This window comes from Eptatretus burgeri, chromosome 13 (assembly GCF_056783735.1).
Source record: "Eptatretus burgeri isolate ZD-2024b chromosome 13, Ebu_testis_v1, whole genome shotgun sequence".
In the NCBI taxonomy this organism is placed as follows: domain Eukaryota; kingdom Metazoa; phylum Chordata; class Myxini; order Myxiniformes; family Myxinidae; genus Eptatretus; species Eptatretus burgeri.
Window position 1 is genome coordinate 83,364,884 of NC_140973.1, and position 26,840 is coordinate 83,391,723.

At 50.2% G+C, this 26,840-nt stretch overlaps 2 protein-coding genes across 11 annotated transcripts in view; one reads left to right on the forward strand and one right to left on the reverse strand.

The window, feature by feature from the left end:
- LOC147014926 (uncharacterized) overlaps positions 1-638 on the reverse strand; it is a 54,221-nt gene extending 53,583 nt beyond the window's left edge. For 3 of the 9 annotated variants that reach the window (XM_085853412.1, XM_085853411.1, XM_085853413.1), the window contains exon 1: positions 490-636. The gene's annotated coding sequence lies outside the window, so the exon portion shown is untranslated. Of the gene's footprint in view, positions 1-489 lie in introns of all 9 variants that reach the window. The other 6 variants (XM_085853407.1, XM_085853406.1, XM_085853410.1 and 3 more) reach the window with 5 other exon arrangements.
- A 35-nt stretch (positions 639-673) lies between these two features.
- The window catches only part of LOC147014927 (ras association domain-containing protein 1-like), a 65,203-nt gene continuing 39,036 nt past the window's right edge, over positions 674-26,840 (forward strand). Inside the window, exon 1 of one of the 2 annotated variants that reach the window (XM_085853421.1) lies at positions 674-840. The gene's annotated coding sequence lies outside the window, so the exon portion shown is untranslated. Of the gene's footprint in view, positions 841-4,138; positions 4,360-26,840 lie in introns of those variants that run through there. The other variant, XM_085853422.1, reaches the window with a different exon arrangement.

Here is a 26,840-nt window from a genome sequence, read left to right on the forward strand (position 1 = left end):
CCTATTATTACGTAATGGAAGATTTAACAAAAAAAATTAAATATGTAATATGTAGATCAAAAAAAAAATTTTTTTTTTTAATTGGAACGGTACGGAACTCTCGCGAGAGTTGAGGGAGCACGAAGCCGTGAAGGCCCGAAACGCCGTTTGCAGGAACTTTCATTCTTCCAAAACGAACGAGGAACGACGAACGAAGAACGAGGAACGACGAACGAAGAACGAGGAACGACGAACGAAGAACGAGGAACGACGAACAAAGAACGAGGAACGACGAACGCTCGTTCGCACACACACACACACACAGACAGGCCGAGCACGGGACGTGTCGAGAGCAATTTCAATGAAGGAAAGAAGTTAATAAACGCGCGAATACAGACATCAGAGAACCGTTAAAATTACCTCAGACGAGCCTCACAACCACAACCACGCTCAATGAGAACATTACCACAACCACGCTCAATGAGAAGTCCGTGTAAGCACGGTCCTTACCCTGAGGTACTCACGGCCACACGCCGTGGAGCGCGGGAAACACGGCTCGTCCTGAGAATCGTCACGAATAAAAATATTAAAAAAGGAAGAACAAACGCGGACACGTTCACACTCGATGCGCTCATTGGAGGTGAAGGGATCGGTGGGCGGAGCTTGTTACAACACGTCATAACCAATGACGAGGAGAGAGAAAAAAAATGTAACTCATTGTCACCGAGTCCCCTCGGTGAGGAGAACCCACGTCCCACATGGAGTGTTGTTCACCGTGTCCGAGAGTTGAGAGGATCCTATGGTCGGGCGCAGCGGATACACTTTGTCAATTGAGCGAGAAAGACCCTCGACTCGAGATCGGTGTGAACATTTATTAATATGAAACGGAGCGAACAGTATGAAGTGTGCGACATTCTTTATTTCATTTTGTGTATTTGGCTGGAGCCGATGAGTTTGGGTGCGTGGCCTTTATAGAGCCTTGCACATCTGATCACGTGAGTAAACACACTAAGAAGAAGATTGAGGGGAGGAAGGAGGGGGAGGTGGAGGAGGGAGGGGGAGGGGGAGGAGGGAGGGGGAGGTGGAGGAGGGAGGGGAGGGGAGGAGGGAGGGGAGGTGGAGGAGGGAGGGGGAGGGGGAGGAGGGAGAGGAGGAGGGGGAGGGAGAGGAGGGAGAGGAGGAGGGGGAGGGAGAGGAGGGAGGGGGAGGGGGAGGGAGAGGAGGGAGGGGGAGGGGGAGGGAGAGGAGGGAGGGGGAGGGAGGAGGGAGAGGAGGGAGGGGGAGGAGGAGGGAGGAGGGAGGGAGAGGAGGGAGGGGAGGGAGAGGAGGGAGGGGGAGGGAGAGGAGGGAGGGGGAGGGAGAGGAGGGAGGGGGAGGGAGAGGAGGGAGGGGGAGGGAGAGGAGGGAGGGGGAGGGAGGGAGGGAGGGAGGGGAGGGAGAGGAGGGAGGGGGAGGGGGGAGGGGGAGGGAGAGGGAGGGAGGGGAGGGGGGAGGGGGAGGGAGAGGGGGAGGGGGAGGGGGGAGGGGGAGGGGGAGGGGAGAGGAGGGAGGGGAGGGGAGGAGGGAGGGAGAGGAGGGAGGGGGAGGGGGAGGAAGGGGAGGGGAGGGAGAGGAGGGAGGGGGAGGAAGGGGAGGGGGAGGGAGAGGAGGGAGGGGGAGGGAGAGGGGGAGGGGGAGGGAGAGGAGGGAGGGGAGGGGAGGGGGAGGGGAGGGGAGGGGAGGGGGAGGGAGAGGAGGGAGGGGAGGGAGAGGGGAGGGAGGGGAGGGGAGGGGAGGGAGAGGAGGGAGGGGGAGGGAGAGGAGGGAGGGGGAGGGAGAGGAGGGAGGGGGGAGGGAGGGGGAGGGAGAGGAGGGAGGGGGGAGGGAGGGGGAGGGAGAGGAGGGAGGGAGAGGGAGAGGAGGGAGGGGAGGGGAGAGGGGAGAGGGAGGGAGGGAGAGGGAGAGGAGGGAGGGGGAGGGAGAGGAGGGAGGGGGAGGGAGAGGAGGGAGGGGGAGGGAGAGGAGGGAGGGGGAGGGAGAGGGAGGGAGAGGAGGGAGGGGGAGGGAGAGGAGGGAGGGGGAGGGAGAGGAGGGAGGGGGAGGGAGAGGAGGGAGGGAGGGAGGGAGAGGAGGGAGGGGGAGGGAGAGGAGGGAGGGGGAGGGAGAGGGAGAGGAGGGGAGGGGGAGGGAGAGGGAGAGGAGGGGGAGGGAGAGGGAGAGGAGGGAGGGGGAGGGAGAGGGGAGGGAGGGGGAGGGAGGGGGAGGGAGGGGGAGGGAGAGGAGGGAGGGAGAGGGAGAGGAGGGAGGGGGAGGGAGAGGGAGGGAGAGGAGGGAGGGGGAGGGAGAGGGAGGGAGGGGGAGGGAGGAGAGGGAGAGGAGGGAGGGGAGGGAGAGGGAGAGGAGGGAGGGGGAGGGAGAGGAGGGAGGGAGAGGAGGGAGGGGGAGGGAGAGGAGGGAGGGAGAGGAGGGAGGGGGAGGGAGAGGAGGGAGGGGGAGGGAGAGGAGGGAGGGGGAGGGAGAGGGAGAGGAGGGAGGGGGAGGGAGAGGAGGGAGGGGGAGGGGAGGGGGAGAGGGAGAGGGAGAGGAGGGAGGGGGAGGGGGAGGGAGAGGAGGGAGGGGGAGGGAGAGGGAGGGAGGGGGAGGGAGAGGAGGGAGGGGAGGGAGAGGAGGGAGGGAGGGGGAGGGAGAGGAGGGGGAGGGAGAGGAGGGGAGGGAGAGGAGGGAGAGGAGGGAGGGGAGGGGAGAGGGAGAGGAGGGGAGGGGGGGAGGGAGAGGGGAGGGAGAGGGGGAGGGGAGAGGGGGAGAGGGGAGGGGGAGGGAGAGGGGGAGGAGAGGGGGGAGGGGAGAGGGGGGAGGGGGAGGGAGAGGGGGGAGGGGGAGGGAGAGGGGGGGGAGAGGGGGGAGGGGAGAGGGGGGGGAGAGGGGGGGGGGGAGGGGGGGGGGGGGGGAGGGGAGGGGGGGGGGGGGGGAGGGAGATGGGGAGGGGAGAGGGGGGGAGGGGAGGGGGAGGGGAGAGGGGAGGGGAGGGAGGGGAGGGGAGGGGAGGGAGAGGAGGGAGGGGGAGGGAGAGGGGAGGGAGGGGAGGGAGGGGAGGAGAGAGGAGGGAGAGGAGGGAGGGGGAGGGAGAGGGGGAGGGAGAGGGGGAGGGGAGGGGAGGGAGGGGGAGGGGAGGGGAGGGGAGGGGGAGGGGAGGGAGAGGAGGGAGGGGAGGGAGAGGGGGGAGGGGAGAGGGGGGAGGGGAGGGAGAGGGGAGGGGAGGGGGAGGGGAGAGGGGGAGAGGGGGAGGGAGAGGGGGAGGGGAGGGGGAGGGGGAGGGGGAGGGGAGGGGGAGGGGAGGGGAGGGGAGGGGAGGGAGAGGAGGAGGGAGGGGGAGGGAGAGGGGGAGGGAGAGGGGGAGGGGGAGGGAGAGGGGAGGAGGGGAGGGAGAGGGGGAGGGAGAGGGGGGAGGGGGAGGGAGAGGGGGGAGGGGGAGGGGAGAGGGGGAGGGAGAGGGGGAGGGGGAGGGAGAGGGGGGAGGGGGAGGGGAGGGGAGGGGAGGGGAGGGGGAGGGGAGGGGAGGGGAGGGGGAGAGGAGGGGAGGGGAGGGGAGGGAGGGGGAGGGGAGGGGAGGGGGGAGGGGAGGGGAGGAGGGTGGAGGAGAGGGGGAGGGTGGAGGATGGGGAGGAGGATGGAGGTAGGGGAGGAGGTTGGAGGGGAGAAGGGGGAGGGGGAGGAGGATGGAGGGGAGGAGGTGGATGGAGGAGAGGGGAGGGTGGAGGAGGAGGGGGAGGATGGAGAAGGAGGGTGGAGGAGAGGGGAGGGTGGAGGAGAGGAGGGGAGGGTGGAGGATGGGGAGGAGGATGGAGGTAGGGGAGGAGGTTGGAGGGGAGAAGGGGGAGGGGGAGGAGGATGGAGGGGAGGAGGTGGATGGAGGAGAGGGGAGGAGGAAGGAGGGGAGGGAGGAGAGGAACGATGGAGGGGAGAGGGGAGGGAGGAGAGGAAGGATGGAGGGGAGAGGGGAGGGAGGAGGAGGGAGGAGAGAAAGAATGGAGGGGAGGGAGGAGAGAAAGAATGGAGGGGAGAGGGGAGAGGGGAGGGAGGAGAGGAAGGATGGAGGGGAGGGGAGAGGGGAGGGAGGAGAGGAAGGATGGAGGGAGGGAGGAGGAGGAGGAGTAGGAGGAAAGGCGGAGGAGTAGGAGGGAAAGAAGGAGGAGTAGGAGAGAAATAAGGAGTAGGAGAGAAATAAGGAGGAGCAGTAGGATGGAAAGGAGGAGTAGGAGGATGGGAAGAAATAGGATGGAAATGAGGTGGGGAAGGAAAGAGGAGAAGGTTGAGGAGAAGGATGAGGATGGTTGTTATTCTAAAAAAGAAGAAAAAAATAGGGATGAAACCTCAAATATAAATAAATAACAACCACACAAGGTAAGAATGACACCACCGACGACATTACACAACCACCATCCTCATGGATTACCATCACAACATCCTTTGACATGTTATTGTTGTGGGATTGAAATCATGTTGTGCGAGGACTGACTGCATCCATCTTGTCCTCATGTGATGAAAGGCCTGTAACAGGACCAGGCAAATTCCGCTGCTGATTAGTACAGGGAAAGTGCAGTGCGGTTCCCCGGGTCTGTTCCCCATTTCGAGTTGGACAACTTCCTCAACATTGTGTTTCTGCCTCCTACCTTCACCTTTGTCTTAAGGACATGATCTTTGTAGCTGAGGGTCCGGTCCAGGGTAACTCCAGGTTACATTGACCCTGGGTTGCTCCGTGCGAGTACGTGCCCGTACATGGTGCATCTTCACTTGACGCTCATCGTTTAAAACAGTAACAGCACGGAAAAACAAAATAACCACAATGGGGTAATACTAGTGTAAGCTTTGACGGGCCGAATGGTCTCCTGGGTTGAAGGTCCTGGTAAGGGAGTTATCTTTTTTAATAGTCCCACTCAAGCCCACCCACTTGAGGTGGGGGAAGATGTGGGTGAAAGGGGGGGGGCAACCAGGGAAAGTTTTACATCTATTCGTCAGAATCAGAACTGTTAAGCTACACCCAAGCCTGACATTCGACTGAAGGTGAAAGGGTTCTGCAATTAGTTCAGGGTGCCGGCGATAACTCACCGACTCTTCGCTAATGACACCGTGGGATCTTTCACATCCTTGAGCTAATGCTAGCAGACGGGACACCCGGCTTAATATATCTTAAGGCCTGGTCACACCTTGACGTTTTAGCCAGCGATGGCAACGTATTAAAATGTATGTAAAACGCTGGCTGACGTTGAACTTTTGATGTTTTTTTTTAAAGATTCGGACGTATTCATAACGAGTTGGTCTTATGTATAACGCATTGGTAACGGACACAGAACGTTTCGTTGTGTTATCGATAACTTATACCAACGAATGCTGAACCTGTTGTCGGCCTACACAACCGATGCCCAACGATAGTCTAACTTAGGCATAGCGCGTTGCACGCATCGCCGACGATGTCGTGACGTAGCCTATTAAAAGGCTGACGCACAACGATTCGAATCATAACTGCCGTAGAAATGGAAGTGTCAACATCGCGGTCACACCTTGGCGATCTTGCCAACGTATGCCGACCTAAGAAGAATGTGTCTAAAACGTTGGGGCACGTCAAATACGGTATGAGTAAGTTTGGTATACGTGAGTAGAACGCTAAAGTACGCTATCATACGTCGTAGTAAGTAGAGTACGTCAAGAAATTTTAAACATGTTCAAAATTTTACGACGTACTCGGCGTATGACACACGTTCCGCATGCGATGGGGATAAGTTGTACACACGATATGTGGACGCTTACACACGTCCACAAAGGCTACTTATAAGCTACTCATAAGTCGAAACACGTCGCGGTAATGTCTTTTTTATGCGAAACTTATTTCTAACTTATGTTTGACGTGCTTTGAACCAATTCTTTACGTCGTCCCAACACACAACGACGTATGTAGACGTATTCCAATGACGTCTTCCGGTCGACAAAAAAAAATAAAGTAACGTGTTTCTAACTTACAACTGCCATATAAAGACGTGTTCCCAGCGGTTTTGGGAATTGGTATATAAAAATGCTGCTCATAAAAGGGGAACCCAACAGTGTTTTCGAGTCCTTTTTGAGTCGATGTCCATGTCAGCAGTAACAGTATCAGTATCAGTATCAGTAACAGTATCAGTATCAGTATCAGTATTAGTAGTAGTTTGTTCATGTTGGCAGTAGTAGATGAGTGTGAGGGGGAGGGTGTGGGTTATGATGGATCGTCCTTGCGTCCGCGTGTCCACGGGTAGGAGACATCTTTTCACCATTGTTCGAAGTTCTTCGCGGCTAATTTTTTATGGGGCTTTTTCAACAATGAGCTATATATAGCTTGTTTTTACGATTTAGGTCTATTCATAACGGGTTGGACAAATGCACAATGAACTAATAATGTGCATAGAGTGCTTTGATTACTTATAGATACGATATACCAACGAATAATTATCGTGAAGCCGGCGTTCACAAACTATGCCCAACGATAGCCTAACTTATCCATATCGTGCGACAGTTTATCTTTGCCGGTGACGTGGGGTTTGCTATTCATAGGCTGCCACTCAACGATTTAAATGGCTGCATCTCCACTATTGAAAGTAGACGCTTGCGCTCAACAATTGATTTTTTTTTTACACTCAACGACTTTTAAACGGTACCACTCAACTATTTTCATTGTTTACAATGAACGATTTAAATTGCTGTCACTCGCCTTTGTTTTTTGACGCTGGGGTTTGGAAATTTGAAGCGTTTCTTCTGAACGTGTTAACTCGACAATTTTAAATAGACGCTGCCGATGGACAATTGGAATCATAGCCAAGCTAGACATCGAAGTGTGAACATCCTCGTCATGCCGAAGAAAAGTTTGAAGAATGCTGCAAATAAGTGTCCTGGCCGTGGCCGTGGACGCTGACGCAAGGACGATCCATTATACCGACGTCTTTCAGCCTATGAGTAACTTAAAAGTAACGTTTGTCGATGTGTGGCAACGATCGCGTAACGTGCCAACAACACGTTAATCATAGGTTAGAAATAAGTTTCGGGTACGCTAAACATTACTTCGGCGTGTCTCAACTTATGATTAACTTACAAGTAGCATGTGTTGACGTCTGTCAACGATCGCAGACCGTGCATACAACTTGTGGCCAGCGTAGCGGAACGTGTGAGTCATACGCCGGCATACGTCGTGAAATTTCAAGCATGAAAAAATTTGAGGACAACCAAAAAGTACAACGTTTAAAGCCAGCGTACAACGACGTATGGCAGTGTTTTTCAGCGTGCTCTCAACATTATCAAAACTTACCCATAACGTATTCAACGTGTGCCAGCGTTTTAGAAAAAAAATCAAAAATCGGCATACGTTGGCTAAAACGTCAAGGTGTGACCGGGTCTTTAGGAACGGCGCACTTTTTGATGTACTTACACCCTGTCTGTGAAGCACCAATCCAACCGTTTATAATCGTGTTTGAATTCAGACGGGAAACAACGCGCAGGTAAGTGCTCACCTGTGCACCATTTTATGAAATTTATAAAACACGATCGAAGTAAACGGAGGCAAGTTCATAAAATAACTCGGCAAGGCAAAAGAGAGGATGAAAAGGACGTGGCTAAGAATACATAGATAATAACAAGGCTTTCTTTAAGTATATCAGGGGAAAAGAACAAGTGAGAACCAGTGTGGGCCCATTGGGGAATAGCACCAGGAGAGTGGTTTGTGATGAAAGTGAGATGGCAGGCTTATTAAACAGGTTTTTTATTTCAACTTTTACACAAGAACAGTCAGGAGAATTACCAATAGCTGAGAGTATCTATCGAGGAGGTGAGGAAGGGCTTTTACAGAAGATCCAAGTTGGAGTGAAGGAAGTAGAGGAACAGCAAGGTAATCTAAGAGTAGATAAGCTTGCAAGCTGGCTTGGTGGTAAGAAGCAAAGAGTGGCTGTGAGTGCTTGCTGGGCAGATGTAAGTAGCGGGGTACCTCAGGGATCAGTACTCGGACCATTACTATTCAATTGTCAGGTCAGGTTCGATCTGTGACCTGCTACAGGTACCATGTAAACCTGTACTAACCTGTTCCATGGTCGGGTTGTTGGCGACTAAACCGTCTCCCCCACCAGGTTTTCTGGTGAGGAGGGTGTTTGGATATGGACACCCAGCAGGATTAAAAACAAAACCTGTCAAAGGGCGGAGGAGCTCCTTGTGAGCCAACGGCCATCCATATCTAGTGCCCAACTGTGTCTGCGGACGTCCTCCTGCAGTTGGGCTACTTCTTATTAGGAGGTTGGTGGCAGGATTTGCACTCCGGCCACCGTAAAACGCTTCATTCCGCAAAACGCAAAAACGCAAAAAAATCTGAAAACCCACTCCGTGGGAGTACCTCCTGTGTAGCTTCCCTTCGCAGGGCAGCTCACTGGATGACAGGATTGGGGCAAAGCCTTCGGGACCCCCGATCTTTGATAGGAGGGAAACCACGGGGTAACATCCCTGGGTCAGATTGCAGGAGAGTGTGTCGGAGTGGTGCTGAGGTGTCGTCCACCAGACGGCGGTCTCCTTGGGTTAACCTGAGGCGGTCCCTTCGGGTGGGTGCCTGGAATGTCCTATCCCTAAGAGAGGATGATCACCTGTCTCTGTTATCATCTGAGCTCAAGCGTTTGGACGTCGGGATTGCTGCTCTCTCTGAGGTTCGGAGACCGGATTGCGGCGAGATAATGGTGGGTGGTTACACCTACTATTGGTCTCATCGCTCTGATGGTTACCATACCCAAGGAGTTGCTGTAGCTGTGTCCAATAAGCTGACCCCAATGATAATTGAGGTAACACCGGTCAACGAGCGTATTATGAGATTAAGGATTCGCCACTCCTTAGGTGTCATTTCCCTGGTCTCTATTTATGCTCCGACTGAGGCGAGTGATCTCACCGTGAAGGATGCATTCTACGCCACACTCGAGTCTGTGGTTGATCAGTGCCCCAGACGAGATACACTTCTAGTCTTGGGGGATTTCTATGCATCGACTGGAACTGATAGGGATGGTTATGAGGTGTGTGTTGGTCCCCATGGGTCAGGAACTATGAACCAGAATAGCACTAAGTTCCTTGACTTTGCAAGAAGTCATGGACTTAGTGTGGCTGGTTCATGGTTTCAGCGCCCGCAAGCTCATCGCTGGACTTGGTATTCCAACGCTGGCGGTGTGGCAAAGGAGATTGACCATGTCCTCATTGACGGTCGTTGTAGGATGATCCAGAACTGCAGGGTCTACCGGAGTGCTCAGTTCCTCAATACTGACCACAGGCTTGTTGTAGCAACTCTAAAGCTGCACCTTAAAGAATGGTACCATCCCAGCCTAGGCTGGATGTTGCCAAGCTCAGGGATGAGAGAGTAGCTGAGGAGTTTGCGAACAGGCTGAGTGGACACTTGGGGGGTCTGGGTGCTTTGGGGGGTCCTGAAGAGTTGTGGAGCACCTTCAAGACCACCATCCTTGATGTTGCTGGTGGATGCCTTGGAGTTCACCGCAGGGCAAAGAAGAATTTTGTCTCTCAAGGGACACTGGATACCATTGACCAGAGTCGCAGGGCCAGGCTGAATGGCAGAGCTGAGCTGTTCAGGGAGCTGAGGCGTTAATCTGTACGTGCACTGAGGGTGGACAAGGAGGCCTATGTGCGAGGAATCTGTGAGGGGGTAGAGCATCACCTGTGGACAGGTGATTCTCGTCCCGCTTACAGGGGAATTCGCGCATTACGTTCATCCAAGCCCATGCCTCGGAGCACTGCAGTTCGAGCAGAGAGTGGTAGGCTCTTGACAGAGGAGTCTGAAGTGAAGGCCCGCTGGGCCGGTTACTTTGAGCGGTTGTACCAGGCTGATCCCCCAGCTGTCGAGTTGGACGTCAAGGGTGTTACAATCCCTGTTGCCGACCCTCGAATCAACTGTGGTCCACCATCGCTTGTGGAAACACGGGCTGCGGTGAACCAGTTGAAACGGGGCAAAGCTCCAGAGATCTGTGGCATCCATGCTGAACTACTCAAGGCTGGTGGAAATGCTGCACTCGTGTCGTTGCATGCAGTTTTGTGCTCTGCCTGGAACACAGGCATCATCCCAACTGACTGGAAGAGGGGCCTTGTTGTCCCTCTCTGGAAAGGGAAGGGTGATCGCCAAGACTGCAACAACTACCGAGGGGTGACGCTGCTCTCAGTGCCGGGCAAGGTCTTTGCTCGGATAATTCTTGATAGGGTTCGCCACCATCTGCTTGAGCACCAGCGTCCAGAGCAGTCAGGCTTTACACCAAAGAGGTCAACGATTGACCGTATCCTTGCACTTCGTGTCCTTACCGAACGCAGACGAGAGTTTCGGCAGGGGCTGCTTGCAGCCTATGTTGATCTCTGTAAAGCGTTCGATTCAGTGAATCGGGATGTCCTCTGGAGGATTCTTGGTCTTCGTGGGGTGCCACCGAAACTGATCGATCTGATGTCTGAACTCTACTCTGGTACTGAGAGTGCTGTGAAGTGTGGTGGTACCATCTCTGACTTATTTCCAGTTGTTACTGGAGTTCGTCAGGGATGTGTACTTGCCCCCACACTTTTCAGCACTTGTATGGACTGGATTTTTGGAAGGATGTCGGAGAGATCAAGTTGCGGTGCATCGTTTGGCAATGTCAAGATCTCGGACCTTGATTTTGCAGATGATGCAGTCATCTTTGCGGAGACTTTAGACATCCTCTTGGGGGCCCTCGAGGTGCTGAATGAGGAGTCGGAGCCGTTGGGATTACGGATTTCTTGGGTCAAAACTAAGATCCAGGCTTTCGGTGACATCTTGGATGCTGCTGTCCTGTCTGTGTCTGTTTGTGGTGAGGATGTTGAGGTCATGGATAGATTCACTTACCTTGGCAGTGATATTCATGTCTCCGCAGGTTGTGAGCCGGAGGTCAATAGACGTCTGGGTCGGGCCTGGGGAGTCATGGATTCACTGGATCATGGGGTGTGGCGCTGCTCATCGCTGGACTTGGTATTCCAACGCTGGCGGTGTGGCAAAGGAGATTGACACGGTACCTGTGCGGGAGGACGAAAGTCCGAGTCTTCAGGTCCTTGGTACTTCCAGTCTTGCTCTATGGGTGCGAGACTTGGACTTTGACCAAGGATCTGAGACGGAGACTTAATTCCTTTGGTACCAGGTCTCTTCGAAGAATCCTTGGCTATCGCTGGTCGGATTTTGTGTCCAACGAGCGGTTGCTGAGAGAGACTCGGATGAGATTTGTTACCTGCATAGTCCGTGAGAGTCAGCTGCGGCTGTATGGACATGTGGCTCGTTTTCCTGACGCTGATCCTGCTCACCAGATTCTCTCAGCGAGGGAGTCTCATGAGTGGAGGAGGCCAGTGGGCCGACCACGTGCCTCATGGTTGCAGCAGGTTGACCATCATCTCAAGGAGATGGGGATGGGCCTGGCATCTGCCTGGGGGATGGCCAGACGGAGGCCCCTGGAGTACCGGCGGAAAGTGGACGCAGCGACGCGCTGTTCTGGCACATGCTCCCATACCTGACCTGACCTGACTATTCAATATTTACATCAACGATTTGGATAATGGGGTAAAGAGTAAGCTTTCCAAATTTGCAGATGACACAAAGCTTGGAGGTAAGGTGGATAGCAGAGGGGGTGGTGATCAGATACAGGAAAGTATTGATACCTGCATAGATTTGGAAAAAGATTGGCAGATGTAATTTAACCTGAGCAAGTGTAAGGTGTTGTGGATGTGAAAGAACAATGAAAATAGAGATTTCAGGATGTAAGGGGTAATTTTGGAGCGTGTCACACAGGAGAAGGATCTGGGGGTGGTAATCGATATGGGAGGTAAGCAGGTAGCACAGTGCCAGGCAGCTATAGGTAAAGCAAATAGGGTTTTATGCTGTATAAGGAGGGGGATCATTTATAAATCAAAAGAGGTGGTGTTAACATTGTACAGGAATTTAGTGAGGGCCACATCAAGAATATTGTGTGCAATTTTGGTCACCAAAACTCAGAAAGGACAAAGATGCCATCGAGAGGGTTCAGTGTCGGGATACTAGATTGATTCCGGGCTGAGCTATACTCAGCTATGATGAGCGGCTGAAGGAGACAGGGCTTTCTACACAAGAAAGGAGAAGGTTACGAGGAGATGATCGAGATGTTTAAGATGATGAAAGGTATAGATAAAATAAGTGAAGATGAATTATTAAACAGAGTAGACAGTGATAGGACCAGGGGTCATAGCCTGAGAGTGAAGAAGAGAGTTAAGATGGTAGTAAGGCAGGGGACTTGATAAGATGGAAGTTATGGAGATAGAGGGGTATTGGGGATGTTGATAAGACTTTTAGGTAGCTTGAGTATTGATGGGTGATTGTGTATGGAGAGCTGTTGGTGGGGGTCTTGTTAAGGGGTGTTGTGTGGTTGTGTGTTTTTAGCCAAGCCCATGTCTCCTCTCCTGAGGAGAAAATTATATATATACACATACACACACACACACACACACACACACACACACACACACACACACACACACACACACACACACACACACACACACACACACACACACACACACACACACACACACACACACACACACACACACACACACACACACACACACACACACACACACACACACACACACACACACACAGACATATTGTTACGGATTTTCGAATCCGGTCTGATGAATACATCCACACATCCAGGTCCTCAGACATTTATTTCCTTAAATGAATGTTCAGATCCGCCCCATCCCTATGTCTAATGGGATCTTAAATATGATGCATTGAGAAGGGTAAAGGATAGATCCCCTCTCTTAACCCACGGTCACAACGAACCCACGACGCATTTGTGCCATGACACGACAGAAAATTTGGGCAAATCGTGGGTCATCAGGGGTCGTCGCAAGACAGTCCTACGAAATTTTGAGCATCGTGGCATCGACTTGCCGTCGTGAGGCAAAATTGGACATGCACCTTTTTTGCTCGACGATTTTTTGTGGTATCTATGTCTTGCGAAAGTCTTGCGACTGTCGTGCGATAAATATCGTGTCGTGGGTACCAGAAGAAAATTTTTTAGTCGAACAATCTTACGACTGTTGCAGGACAGTCGTGAGACAGTTGCACGACTGTCGCATGCGCATCCCACGAGTGAGCCACGACCTGATCACGTGAAAAACAGCCCCCCGACAATGTCTGACAACTCACGATGGTCCCACGACTGTCGGACAACTGAGTTGCGACACACCCACGACATATCTTTTTTTTCTGTCTCGCCCCCATCGCCAAACCATCTTTATAGTGTAGGCTCTGGGGGGGGGGGGGTTGTGTGCGTGACTCGTTTCGAGCATCACCCTATTTTTTTTTAGTTTTATATGGCAAGACCTTCAAAAAAAGTTTGCGTAACACCTCCAGATCAAGTACATTTTCTCTGTAGGGTCCATCTTGGATTCGCAGTTGGCTACCAGCAAACTATAATTGAACCAAAATGCCCCTATTGGGTTTAGATGGAATAAATCATTAGTAAACATCCAGAAATTATTCATTTTGATTTACTTCAATTACTTATGCATTGCTTAACACATTTTAGCATGATTTATTATCTTAAAACTTGGTTCACAGGAGAAAATGACCATATTTTACGTAATTTTAGTCAAAAATAGCTTTCAACTTGAAAGTAGCTCAAAGTTTGATGGTCTCTGAATGACTTAATATTGTAAGTAGAGCTATAAATTTTTGCCAAAAGTTTCATTATTAAGTTCTCTGAGCAATTCAATTTTCATATTCTCACAATGGGGCTATGTGTGATGACCATAGAGCTCATTGTAAACCAGTCACCCCTACTCCCAAATGGCCACTTTTACGGCATTTCATCAAATGATGATATCTCCTGAACTAAAATGGCATGGGAAGTTGATTTTTTTGTACTAAATACAGGTTATTGACCCCAAGGAATTCATTGATAAAATTTTTGTAGTTTTTGAAGTTGATCTACTTCGCATAATTCCAAAATTGCTGCCAAAATATTGAAAAAAGCTCATTGTAAACCAAAGTCACCCCTGCCCCCAAATGGCCACTTTTACAGTGTTTCATCAAATGATGATGTCTACTCAACTAAATGGCATGGGAAGTTGATTTTTGATACTACATGTATGTATACGTTTTTGACCACAACAAATTCATTGGTTACATTTTTGGAGTTTTTGGAGTTAATCTACTTATGAATAATTCCAAAATTGCTGCCAAAATATTGAAAATTCAGAATGCAGAACAATATTCAAGATGAAACTCGAACTTAATATCCTTCCCACTCCCTCTGGCCTATCTATTAAAACAAATCAAAAGCAATATTAATTTAAGAATTTTAATGTTTACACATTGAAATAAGTTCTGGTTTATGCACAACCATTAATACAGTGGTGCACATACATCAATACTATTAGTTACATACACATTGCTGCCAAATAGCTCAATATGTTCCTGACTTGTTGTTGGTATATTTTCTTGAATTATCACTCGTCCAGCATTCAAGATAACTTGTTCTAAATGCTACATTACATATGCTACATACCGCTAGTACTAATATTATTACACACACTACATAATTTACTACATACATACATGTACCTGGATAGTTTTCAAGAATATTTGCAGCATTGTTTTCTCTTCTTTTTCTTGAAAATCCAGTTGCCAAGAGGAAGTGACATCATAGTTAACCTCACTGTGACATCATCGTTTACATCACTAAGATAGCCCCAAAAATGACATCATAGACTTTCATATCCCTGTGATTTACTTAAAAATGGTCTGAGGGCTTAGGTATGTATTCCTGTATACACTAATAGGAAATCACATATGGGGAATAATTTGGTCACCTGATATTTGACCTTGAGTGAAGGATTCAAGGTCAAATAGACCCTCAACAGTGTTCCCTTTGTAAAAAAAAATGTCCTTATCTTTCTAAAAAAAATGGTCTGATGGCTCAGTTACATATATGTGTTATGAATAAATGGGAAATAACATATGGAATCTTTTGGTTACATGGTGGTTGGCCTCAAACAATGGGGTTAAGGTCAAATGGACCCTAACAGCATTGTCATCACAGTATTACTTTTATCGAGGAAAAGCCCATATCATTTTAAACATGGTGTGATGGCTAGAAATAAAATATGGAAATTTTTTGGTACTTGACCTTGCCCTGGTATGTGGTTGTGCTCCAAGTTTCCCTATATCTAATTAAGATGAGTGTCTCAATATAGTCTCTGTAGGATTGAAGCATATGCACATCACTGTTTTAGACCATTAATTAAAGCTTCAATGTTAAATCATGTCTACTTTTCATTATTTTCGCAGTCATTTTGAGGAAAATCTTGGGATTATGCTAATTACATCAGCTGAAAAAATACAAAATGGTTACCAATGAATTCCTTGTGGTCAATAACCTATATTTAGTATAAAAAAATCAACTTTCCATGGCATTTAATTAAGGAGATATCATCATTTGATGAAATACTGCAAAAGTGGCCATTTGGGGGTGGGGGTGACTTTGGTTTACAATGAGCGCTATGGTCATTACACATAGCCCCATTGTGAGAATATGAAAATTGAATTGCTCAGAGAACTTAACAATGAAAATTTTGGCCAAATTTTATAGCTCTACTTACAATATTAAGTCATTCAGAGACCATCAAACTCTGAGCTACTTTCAAGTTGAAACTTTCAAGTTCTATTTTTGACTAAAATTACGAAAAAACATGGTCATTTTCTACTGTGAACCAAGTTTTAAGAGAATAAATCATGCTAAAATGTGTTAAGCAACGCATAACTAATTGAGAAAATCAAAATTAATACTTTATGGATGCTTAATAATGATTTATTCCATCTAAATTCAATACGGACATTTTGGTTCAATTATGGTTTGCTGGTAGCCAACTGTGAATCCAATATGGACCCTACAGAAAAAACGTACTTGATCTGGAGGTGTTACCCAAACTTTTTTTGAAGGTCTTGGCATATAGAACAATAAAAATTAGGTTAACGCTCTAAAAGAGTCATGTACACAAACACCCCCCCCCCCCCAGAGCCAGGAGTATTAATGTGTCGTAGCCCTTGTGACCACTCGAAATAGATTTCGGGCATGTTGCAAGATCTGGCCACGACAAATATTTTATGGGTCTACCACGACAAAATTTCGTACGATCCGTTGTGCCGGGGCTTTATGGGAAGCTTTTTAGCCATGTCTCGCGTAGCGAACGCTGGCTCTAAGAGAGATCTGCGTTGTTCTTCTTCTTGTTGTTGTTCTTCTTCTTCTGGTGAAGACAAAACCTTGAGGATGCGGCTCTTTTATATACAGGATCCGGATCTCCTTAAATACTGTGACGTCCATGGGACTTGAACAGTCCCGCCAACGTAGAATGAGCCGAAACGATGAAGGCGGTTTATTTATTTATAACCCAAACATGGCGGTTCTAATCGCTCTACCGCAAACGGAACAAGGAAGGTGGCACGAGTCACTTTTCACTGAGTTGATGATGTTTATTTGTTTTTATTATTAACCAGAAATAACAAGACTCGGCAAGAAAAGGGATCCGGGGCGATTCGACGGGATGGTGTGGGATCGGGCGTGGGGAACAACACAGACAATTCCAATGAATATACAATTCTCAAACCCTCTAAGGCGCCAAGTACACACACACACACACACACACACACACACACACACACACACACACACACACACACACACACACACACACACACACACACACACACACACACACACACACACACAAAACGTAGCTACTTCTGGTGGTCAGGCTGGACCGTGGTGTGGACGCAACTGTCCCTGGATCAGCGTCGGACGAGCTGGCCTTGCTCTCGTCAGGGGGGGGCAGGAGAAACCGTGGTGCTGTCGACCTCCTGGTCCTGGCCCTAGTCCGCTCACAGCCGCCAGGGAACCAGTTCTGGTGCCAAATTGCGAGCAGGAGAGGGAGGCAGGTCCGCCCACTGTTCTACCCCGTACTCTGAGTCAGCAGAACCCCAGAGCCAACCAAGGTGAGGCACGAGGCTCAGCAAGGCTCCAAGACACGATGAAGAACACGATCGAATCAGCACAACAAGTACGCTTCCCGCGCAACAGCCTCCACACCAAAAAAACAGGATCTTTTTGTCCCGATCTTCTTCCTCTTCCTTTTCGACCCCGAACAGAACCTTTTTATCCTCCCGTCCTCGTCACTTCCAATCGAGCCGTTTTATTGGCCCACCGCCGTCGCCTTCCGCCAATCGTAATCACGGGGCGGAGCCATCCGCAGCCTTGTCCTGTGACGTCACGGCCAGCCTCCAGGAACTACCAAAAGGGGTTTACGCAGACAAACTTACCCTATCCCGTGTCCCTATCTAATTACGTGACAATTATCATTTCCCCCTTGAAGAAATGAACATTTACTAGACAACTTATCACCACTGAATTGCTACTTATTACATTGAGATCCTGGTAAACTCGAACAGCATGGCATACCTAATTAAACATCCCAATTACTCTTTGAATGCATACCCCCCCCCTCAAACGTAACACTGCCCCCGCAGTACCGCAGCTCCTGCAAGGTATATCACAGGCGCTACCGTACCAGCCTTAACACTTACTGACTCACACCTAATTAACCTAATGAAATAATGTAGGAGGGGCAATGGGCAGCGAGTCGCAGCTTACTTACCTATCCTGCTTAATGTACTCTAATTATCTATCCTGCTTAATTGTCACTCTAAAACCCAGCAGAACTTACAAACCCATGCCAATTTTCCCACAATTCATTTTTTTTTTCCACCAAAGGAGGGCACTTCGCCACAATCTCAGCAGCCAAGCATGGCCCTATATGCTCAGCCCAATCTAGTTTTCCCGACCCCCGACAGTGGTCTCTGGACCCGACCTATGAAAGGGCATCTCGGATAGATCTGGCGGTTCTGCAGGAGGATTCACCCTCTCCGAGTCTAAAAGTCTATTGGAGGGTCCCTCCATCGCCGGGTACCGGCAATATCGTTGCATGTGTCCTCTTCGCCCGCACCGGAAACAACTCCCCATAAAAGGCCCCCGTGAGTATCGGTGAAATGTCTCTTCCGGTTCCAGACCCCCTCGGCCATAATCAAATTGCTCTATTGGCTGGGCTGGACCCCGCCGCTTTGGCGCACTAACTACCGGATTACCCTTTATCAAACTTGACAGTTTCTGGCAAATTTCCTGAAACATTTGGGTAATGCCAATTTCTCCCAGCCCCCCTCCCTGATCCTGGATCTCCGCCTGTCGGATCGTCACCGATGGCCTCTCTGGAACCCGACCCGGCCGACTCCACGAGGCCAGCCTGGCCGCCCACTCGGCCGCTCAGTGAACGGTGGGTGGATCCTGTAGCTCCACTAGCGCTCAGACCTCAGGGTCAGGAAGAGCAGCTAAAAATTTCTCTAGTGCCAGTCTGTCCCATGCCTCGACTGTAAGGTCCCGATACGCGATCCTGACTGATTGGTAAATGTCCTGTGCCAGCTCCTGCACTGTCTCACCCGGCTTTAATCTGCGGTGCTGGAGCTGGGCCCGCACCAGATCACAGTTTGCCGCGAACCCAAACCGACGGCTCAACGCCTCGCAAATGTGGGAGCTGGTTAACATCCCTCCGCGATCACGTTTAACACATCTGCGGCTGGTCCCCGCAACGTTGCCACCAAATTCCCTGTACGTTCCCGCTCATTCCACCCGTTAAGTCTGGAAATGCACTCAAATTGCGTCAGAAAAGCTTCAACGATCCCTGACCCGTCAAAATTTACCAGCGGGATCACTTTTATGGTGGCCCGCTTCTCAGTTTCTCCCTTGTCCGAATCCAGCCCAGGGATCAAACACCCTTGTGGCTGCGGATCCAATTTCGGAGCCCACTGTGGCCAAAGATGTTTTGTGGTGAGGGTCTCATGGGTCAATTTTGCCTCCTGTTCCAAACGTTGAATGGACCGATTCACCTCTTCCCGCAGGATCTTCTGGGCCCGCACAACCTCCTCCAAGGCTCCGTCGCGAGTTTGTAGCTGCTCCTCAACCAACCCGGACACTCTACTTATAAAAGACGGCTCTACCAGGCCTTTATCCAAGACTTCATCTTGGCTCATAATTTTATCTTGTTCGTCCAAACGAGCCTCCAATCCTTTTACCTCCTCCGCAAAATTCATCCCTTGCTTCCTCAGCTCTCCCCACTCTTCAACTTGCAGCTGCATACGAGCATCCACACAGGCACGATGACGTTCCAGGCTTTCATCCACTTTATCAACCCGAATGTTCGTTGCATCAATTTTATCTACCAATTTTTTTCGTATATTTTCCCCCTCCAATGTAATTTCTACCTTTGTTTCCTCCAATCAAGCCTCGAATTTGCTTTGTATTTCTCCCAATTTAACATCCACACACTCCTGCATCTCAGTTTTCATTTTCTACATCTTTTCCCCCAATTCATCCCTCATTAAATCAATCCGTGCACCCAACTGTACCCCCATTACCCCCAATTGATCTGTCATTTCTGCCCTCTGTGCCGTCATTTCTGCCCTCTGTGCCGTCATTTCTGCCCTCTGTGCCATCATTTCTGCCCTCTGTGCCATCATTTCTGCCCTCTGTGCCATCATTTCTGCCCTCTGTGCCACGAATTGATTTGCTATTTGTACCGTCATGTCCCCTATTAAACGTTCCAACAGTGTCTGGATCGACATCGCGCCGGTTTCCGGCGCTGCCGGCCCCGTTACGGGCAATGAAGCACGGTCCACGCTCGGAATGGGGAAGGTTCCAACCCTACCCCCGTCTCTCCCCTCTTCCCCCGACTCGCTGCCAGACACGTGGCCTTCCTCCTCAAACATCTGCACATCCGCCATGGTGCAGAAGTCCCATTTGCCGCCAATTAATTTAGATTTGAAAAATCCCGCCAAAATTTTCCCGCGCTCGCGCGCTTTTCTGCAGTAATTTTATATTCCAGTTCGTGGCGAGATTTTAATCTTGGTATATTCTCCCGATACCAAATATAATTTAGAGGGGTTCGAACATCCAACACCTTGACACCAATGTGACGTCCACGGGACTTGAACAGTCCCGCCAACGTAGAATGAGCCGAAACGATGGAGGCGGTTTATTTATTTATAACCCAAACATGGCGGTTCTAATCGCTCTACCGCAAACGGGACGAGGAAGGTGGCACGAGTCACTTTTCACTGAGTTGATGATGTTTATTTGTTTTTATTATTAACCAGAAATAACAAGACTCGGCAAGAAAAGGGATCCGGGGCGATTCGACGGGATGGTGTGGGATCGGGCGTGGGGAAAAACACAGACAATTCCAATGAATATACAATTCTCAAACCCTCTAAGGCGCCAAGTACACACACACACACACACACACACACACACACACACACACACACACACACACACACACACACACACACACACACACACACACACACACACACACACACACACACACACACACACACACACAAAACGTAGCTACTTCTGGTGGTCAGGCTGGACCGTGGTGTGGACGCAACTGTCCCTGGATCAGCGTCGGACGAGCTGGCCTTGCTCTCGTCAGGGGGGCAGGAGAAACCGTGGTGCTGTCGACCTCCTGGTCCTGGCCCTAGTCTGCTCACAGCCGCCAGGGAACCAGTTCTGGTGCCAAATTGCGAGCAGGAGAGGGAGGCAGGTCCGCCCACTGTTCGACCCCGTACTCCGAGTCAGCAGAACCCCAGAGCCAACCAAGGTGAGGCACGAGGCTCAGCAAGGCTCCAAGACACGATGAAGAACACGATCGAATCAGCACAACAACAAGTACGCTTCCCGCGCAACAGCCTCCACACCAAAAAAACACGATCTTTTTGTCCCGATCTTCTTCCTCTTCCTTTTCGACCCCGAACAGAACCTTTTTATCCTCCCGTCCTCGTCACTTCCAATCGAGCCGTTTTATTGGCCCACCGCCGTCGCCTTCCGCCAATCGTAATCACGGGGCGGAGCCATCCGCAGCCTTGTCCTGTGACGTCACGGCCAGCCTCCAGGAACTACTAAAAGGGGTTTACGCAGACAAACTTACCCTATCCCGTGTCCCTATCTAATTACGTGACAATTATCTTTTTTTTTTTTTTTTTTTTTTTTTTTGTATACCTTGGTCGAGGCTCGTATGAGAGCTAACACACAACTCACAGCAAGGAGGCATGAGACAAGAGGGGCGGGAGTGGAAGGGACAAAACAGTGGGGAACAGACACATTAGGTGAACTGTGGAAGGGAGAGGGATGGGGATGGGACGGGGAACATGGCGAAGAGAAGATGGACATTACAGGGACTTTCAGGAAGGAAAGCAGGAGAATTGAAGGAAGTGGGCTTGGGTGGATTATCGGGGGTAGAAAAGATCGAGGATTTGGATGGGGGAAGATAAGAGGTGGTGGTGAACAGCTGTTTTGAAAGCCTGGAGGGAAGAATGGGAAAGAATAGAGTGAGGAAGTTTATTCCAAAGGCGGGGAAAAAGAGGAATGAAAGAGTGAAGATGAGCAGTGATTCGTGATTTTGGTAGTTTTACCAGAAGGGGGTTGTTGGCGGACCTTGAGCGCCCTGTGGAAATGTGGTTGGGACAAATCGCAGAGAGAGCAGGGGGGCAAGGCTGGAGAGGAGTCGGTAGAAGACAGAAAGACCACCGACCAACCTGCGGTGATTGAGTGAGAGGCCCAAAGACTCAGCTTCATTGCGGGAGATGCCAATGATCTTAAAAGCCCTGGTTTCGACAGCGTGAAGCCGAGAAAGGTGGGAGGCAGGAGCACCAGCCCAGAGGGGAGAGCAGTACTCCATCAGGCTACGGACAAAAGCTTTGTAAGTAGTCAGGAGCTCAAGAGGGCCGAGGAAGGACTTTGCACGACGGAGGATTCCCAGTCGGCGACTGGCTTTTGAGGCAAGGTTGGAAATGTGACTTTCCCAGGAAAGGTCATGGCAGATAGTGAGACCCAGAAGCTTGAAAGAAAAGACTTCTTCCAGAGGATTGTTGAGAAAGTGGATGGGGGGTTTTGTAAACGGTCCTTTCGAAGAGACATAGTGAGAGTGTGAGATTTGTCTGGATTGAAAGACATGTTCCACGTGTTGGACCAGTTTGTGATTTTATCCAGATCTGCAGTGAGCGAAGAAGCTGCTGCTTGCCGGTCTGAGGGATGACAGATGGTACGGCAGAGGGTGGAGTCATCGGCAAAGAGAAATAGAGGATTTTCCAGAGAGTCCGAGAGATCATTGATGAAAACCAGAAAAAGAACAGGGCCCAGAACGCTACCTTGAGGAACTCCAGCCTGCACAGGAAGAGGGGATGAAAGAACTCCATTTAGGGCCACACGTTGACTGCGACAGGAGAGGAAGTCTGCGAGCCATGAGTGGAGATGGCCTTGAATACCATGGGAAGAGAGTTTGGTGAGTAGGGCAGGGTGCCAGACTGTGTCAAAAGCACGTGATATGTCCAGGGATACGGCTCGGATTTCCTGTCTGGCATTGAGGACCTCCATCCATTGATGGGAGAGCAGTAGCAGCATATCCAGGGTAGAGTGACCTGGTCTGAAACCAAATTGATGATTGGAAATCAAGCCATTGGAGAAGAGGAAGGATTTCATGTCTGAAGCGATGATGGATTCCATAACCTTGCTGATGATTGGGAGAAGGCTGATTGGTCTGTAGTTACAGGGATCTGTTTTTGCACCTTTTTTATGCAGGGCAGTGATGTTAGCAGATTTCCAAGCAGATGGCAGATGACCTTGGGAAAATGAGAGGGTGAATAGAACAGAGAGAGGGTGAGCAAGAGCAGAAGAGCAGGCTTTGAGGACACGTGGGCTGATGCCGTCTGGACCGGTTGCAGAATCTGACTCGAGGTTTGAAAGCAAGCTCTCCACCTTGTCAGGAGAAAAGGATACAGAGTCCAGGGACAGTTGGGTGCGACTGGGTAAAGTGGGTAGAGATAGTGATGGGTTTAGGACACAAGATTTAGCTGCAAACACCGAGTTTAGACATTCAGCTTTATCACGTGTGGAATCAGCAGTGCGGCCATTTGAGGTAAGGGAGGGGATGGAGGGGGAACATACACCAGAAACAGATTTGATTAAACGCCACCAGGATTTTGAGGAGGGAGAGAGGTTTGAGAGTTCAGACTTGAGATGAGAAAGATGTTGTTTTCTGGCTCTCCTGAGGGTAGATACACACTTGTTCCGAGCTTTGTGGAAAGAACTGAGATTGCCCTCAGTTGGGTTTGCTTTCCATGAGGCAAAGGCAAGTTGTTTCAGGACAACTGCCTCGCCACAAGCTTCAGTAAACCAAGGGCGGGAGGAAGGGTAAGACAACTGAACACGAGAGGGGATAAATCTGTGCATGAGGGAGAGCAAGTTTCTTTGAAAGAATTCCCAGGATGAGTTGATGTTTGAGAAAGTAGTGATAGGAGACCAGTCTGTAAGTTTGATGGCTGCTCGGAGACCCTGCCAGTCGGCTTGAGTGAAATGCCAGACTCGACGGCGGTGAGGTGGTTCTCTGATAACAGCCAGAGAGATGTCCACTTTAACAAGGACGTGGTCAGAAGAACCAATTGGAGCGAAGGAAGAGCAGCAGATATTGTCAGGGAAATTTGTCAAAATCAGATCCAGAAGAGATGGAGTACCATTGGTTGAGATCCGGGTCGGGAAGTTGACCGATTGAGTCAGTCCCAATGAGTCGCAGAAAGCTTTTGCTGATGTCCCATGGCAGGTGAGAGAGGTACCCACACCTAGCCAACTGGCGTGATGACAATTGAAGTCGCCACATAAGAGGAAGAGAGAGTTTGGATGAGAAGATAGAAGATGGTCCATGTTTTCGGAGAGTGAGGTGTAGATGGAGTCATCACTGTTCGGTGGACGGTACAGTACACATATAAACATGAGGTGGGAGTGGAGGGGAAGCCGAAGCCAGAGGTATTCCTGGGGGTGTGGGGGAGTGAGAGCAGTGCAGGGAGAGTGAGGAATAGAGTCTTTGATGAAGAGAGCAACACCTCCACCAGGACGAGACTCAGGTCTGTCATACCGTAAGAGGGAGTAACCAGGGAGAGATACTTGGGAGTCAGACACGTCTTGGGAGAGGAAAGTTTCTGTTAGGCAGATAATGTCTGGTTTGTCAGTAGCAACCTGTATGGAAAGATCTGAAAGGTTTGAGCGAAGGCCCCGGATATTTGAGGTCCACACTTTTAATGAAGAGGTAGGGGAGGAGGCTTTGGGTGCAGGAGGTGGAGGGGGCGGGGGAGGGTAGGACGAGGGAAGAGGGGGAGGTAAGGAGGGGTGGTGAAGGAGTGTGGGGGATTGCAGAATAGCGAGGGGAGGGGGGCGAATGAGGAGGAGAAAAGGCTCTGTGGTGCTGGGAGAGAGGGGGGACAAGAGACAAGGAAGAAGGCAGTTGAGGATTTGAGGAGGTGGAGTGAAAAGATAGAGGTGAGAGGGCAGTGGAGGGAGGCAGGTTGGAGGATGAGAGGGGGGCAACTTAGAGAAGGAAGAGTGAGGGGGATGAAAGGTGGGAGAAAGGTGAGGGGGAATTTTTGAAAGAGGTGAGAGGGAGGCTTGGAGGGAGAAGAGTGGGATGGTTGCTTTGAGAGTGAGAGTGAGGGGTGAGGGGGTGAGTTGGCACTGAAGTTGGAAAAAAGAATGGTTGATGGAAAGCGAGCATCCATGGCAAACTGTGGTTTTTAAAAGTTTTAGGTCAGAGATGCGATTTAACACAATTCTTGATGGATGCAATGAAGGCGAATTCAGAGCATGGAGAGAAGAAGCGCTGTAATAGTTGGATTTTTTAGGCAAGGAATGAAGGAGAGGTCGAAATGAGAGCAGTCTGTTAAAATAGCAGAAGAGTAGTGCATTGTGAAACAGTAAAGAGTACCACATGTGTGAGAGAGGAAGATGAAGCATTATAAGATCGTTTTTGTTGTAATATTAATGTATGAGAGAGTTCAACAGATTAGGTCATGGAAGTGTAAAAAAAAAAAAAAAAATCGAGGAAGACGAGGAGGAAGTTAAGAGGAAGAAGAAGTAGCAGAATCGGGAGAAGGTGAGCGTGTTGTTGTTGTTGTTGTTGGGTATATTTTTTTTTTTTTTTTTTTGAGATAAGAAAGAGATTAGTTGGGAGAATGGGGGATGTTTGGAAAGTGGGGAGGATGAAAATTGAAGGTAATGGGGAGGATAGAAATTGAAGGTAATGGGGAGAAAAAACAAACAAACAAAAAAAAACGATCGAACACCGAGTGGAACCGGTAGGCCTCAAGCCTAGGACTAGGCCTCAAACACCAGGTAAGAACGTCGACATAAATACTCACAAAATAGCACGATTTTTGAAACAAAACCGAACTAGGAACACACATTAACATGTAGGTGAGAAAATTAAACAGTTAAAACGGGACAAATAACAACCGGAACTTAACTTTGAGAAAGTCAGCAGGGAGCCCCGAAGGAGACCTCTTGCCGCTCAAAACCGGAACCGGAAGTCGATCATTTCCCCCTTGAAGAAATGAACATTTACTAGACAACTTATCACCACTGAATTGCTACTTATTACATTGAGATCCTGGTAAACTCGAACAGCATGGCATACCTAATTAAACATCCTAATTACTCTTTGAATGCATACCCCCCCCCTCAAACGTAACACTGCCCCCGCAGTACCGCAGCTCCTGCAAGGTATATCACAGGCGCTACCGTACCAGCCTTAACACTTACTGACTCACACCTAATTAACCTAATGAAATAAAGTAGGAGGGGCAATGGGCAGCGAGTCGCAGCTAACTTACCTATCCTGCTTAATGTACTCTAATTGTCTATCCTGCTTAATTGTCACTCTAAAACCCAGCAGAACTTACAAACCCATGCCAATTTTCCCACAATTCATTTTTTTTCCACCAAAGGAGGGCACTTCGCCACAATCTCAGCAGCCGAGCATGGCCCTATATGCTCAGCCCAATCTAGTTTTCCCGACCCCCGACAGTGATCTCTGGACCCGACCTATGAAAGGGCATCTCGGATAGACCTGGCGGTTCTGCAGGAGGATTCACCCTCTCCGAGTCTAAAAGTCTATTGGAGGGTCCCTCCATCGCCGGGTACCGGCAATATCGTTGCATGTGTCCTCTTCGCCCGCACCGGAAACAACTCCCCATAAAAGGCCCCCGTGAGTATCGGTGAAATGTCTCTTCCGGTTCCGGACCCCCTCGGCCATAATCAAATTGCTCTATTGGCTGGGCTGGACCCCGCCGCTTTGGCGCACTAACTACCGGATTACCCTTTATCAAACTTGACAGTTTCTGGCAAATTTCCTGAAACATTTGGGTAATGCCAATTTCTCCCAGCCCCCCTCCCTGATCCTGGATCTCCGCCTGTCGGATCGTCACCGATGGCCTCTCTGGAACCCGACCCGGCCGACTCCACGAGGCCAGCCTGGCCGCCCACTCGGCCGCTCAGTGAACGGTGGGTGGATCCTGTAGCTCCACTAGCGCTCAGACCTCAGGGTCAGGAAGAGCAGCTAAAAATTTCTCTAGTGCCAGTCTGTCCCATGCCTCGACTGTAAGGTCCCGATACGCGATCCTGACTGATTGGTAAATGTCCTGTGCCAGCTCCTGCACTGTCTCACCCGGCTTTAATCTGCGGTGCTGGAGCTGGGCCCGCACCAGATCACAGTTTGCCGCGAACCCAAACCGACGGCTCAACGCCTCGCAAATGTGGGAGCTGGTTAACATCCCTCCGCGATCACGTTTAACACATCTGCGGCTGGTCCCCGCAACGTTGCCACCAAATTCCCTGTACGTTCCCGCTCATTCCACCCGTTTAGTCTGGAAATGC